Genomic DNA, 1,941 nt, shown 5'->3' with positions numbered 1-1,941 from the left:
GTCGATCTGCTGGATGTCTCTTTGTGCTGATGTATCATAAATATCCGGGACTTGGAAGCTCACCTGAAGCGAAGTTGGCTTTGCTTGTATCGGAAGCAAATTCTGCGAGACACAGCATCCTGGAACACAGGAAGCGGTCTTTGACGGCCTTTGCTTTGGGGGCTGTGGGGTAAGCTCTTCGCAAGGGGACCCGCCATGGGGCCGTCAGTTGCATGCGAATCACCAAGGAAGAATTCCTGTGTGCCGGCCGGACAGAAGGGAGACCGATCCAGGGGGATTCCTCTGCTTCTGTGTGCTTTGACAGGTCTTGACTAGGAGAGCCCACACTGAGGCCATGTGGCTGAGAACAGACAACGTGTTGTTAGTGGGCACTTCGGGAAGAGAGGCCGTTGGTGGCTTGGAGCGTGGCATAACGCAGGAAGCTATGGATTTCGTGGATGCAACGATGTGCTGGAATCCACACGTCCGCTGGCCCTCACAGACTTTTCCCTTGGGGTGGTGTGAACCCGCGGCCCTTTCTTCCATTCTTGTCCACCACCACTAGGGCCTGAACCCAGATCGGCCCGGGGTCCTTTGTGTGCAGGCACGCCCCGCTGGGTCTCACTGTGGCCCAGCCACAGCACGAGGCAGCATAATCAGGGTGTCTCGAGCTGGTGAGTCATTTTCCGAGGAGTCCCGGCAGGGCTTCCTTCCAAACGGGTGCTGTGGTGTCGGCACCGCTGAGAAGCTTTCCTTTTCTACCCCCCAGAAGTGCAGTCAGTGTTTGTTGGTGGTTTGCCTGGTTCTATTTGTCTTTGGTTCGTGCCACTCATAGGCCGAGGCTTTGAGCTGATATGCCCTGGACGTAGGCGAGAGAGGCTGGTGTAATTTTCTGAAAGGCCACACTGCCGGAGACATCGTGCACAAACCCATCAGTACCCTCGACAGGACTGGTAGGCGGAAGGCGTGTTGCTCCCAAGACTCCGATGTCCCTTCACACTAGTGTCTACCATCCATTTCCTTTGCCAGCGTGGCCTTGGGAAGTGGGGGGATTTGGGCCCCAGGAGATGGAGTTCACGTGCCCTCACATAGGCATCCTTGGTGCCCCCACGTTCCCCATGCCGCTGGGCTTCCGATGGTACAGATGTCTTGGCACCCCCTTTGCGCAGAGACAGCCCTTGCCTCGGGGACCTTCTCCATGGTTGAAGCAGCCCAACATGGCCCTGTGGGCACCAGGGATCGGCATCCCTGCTGACGCATCCCTGAGCTCTCCCCCATAGGTCCTTGGGAATCCTGGTGGTCCTTGACCTGGGGTGCCCTGTCAGGGTGCACCATCGGCTGCAGGCCACGAGGTTCCTCTGCCAAGTTGCAGTGCTTTTCTCTAAATGCAGATATCACTGGGTGTCCGGAGTCTCAATGGCGATGTAGCCTCCTGAAAAGTCAGACGTGGTTTGTGACGAGAGCCATGCTTCAACCCCTTGGTTTGCCTCTCTGCCTTCCTTCCCACTTTCTGTCTTCCATTGGCCTAACACCTTTCTCCATCCGTAACTTCCTCAAAGAAATCCCTCCTCCACATGGCGATCCTTGCTGCTCACCTCCTGCATCTCCTTCACATCAGTATAGCTTTCTCACTATCTAGCTCTTATCATCAATGTCCTCTTCCTCCTCATCAATTGAGAATTCTCTCTCCAGGGTTTATCTTTGGGATGATAGTCAAGAAAAGCCGGGACGTATTGGAGGCTTCTGGAGACTCAGCCGGAATCCTGGACCGTGGTTTTATCCGGGGTGGAAAATGCGATTTGGGGTCCTCTCTCAGGAAATGCTCAGGGTTTTTGGCTATTTTTTTTTACCGGGTGTCCTCCTAGTTCCATAGTCCTATTCCCATCGGAAACAATAGCACGTGTGTTTACAATGCGGAAACGTCTTTAGGCACCCGTTGTCCAGTGGAGCAGAAGAGCCTGA

Source organism: Sus scrofa, chromosome 10 (assembly GCF_054392235.1).
Source record: "Sus scrofa isolate SSC_HxYL_T2T_F1_AM1 chromosome 10, Sscrofa_HxYL_maternal_Yorkshire_Landrace_v2.0, whole genome shotgun sequence".
Lineage (NCBI taxonomy): Eukaryota > Metazoa > Chordata > Mammalia > Artiodactyla > Suidae > Sus > Sus scrofa.
The sequence above is the reverse complement of the archived record's forward strand: the minus strand, read 5'-3'. Positions refer to the sequence as shown.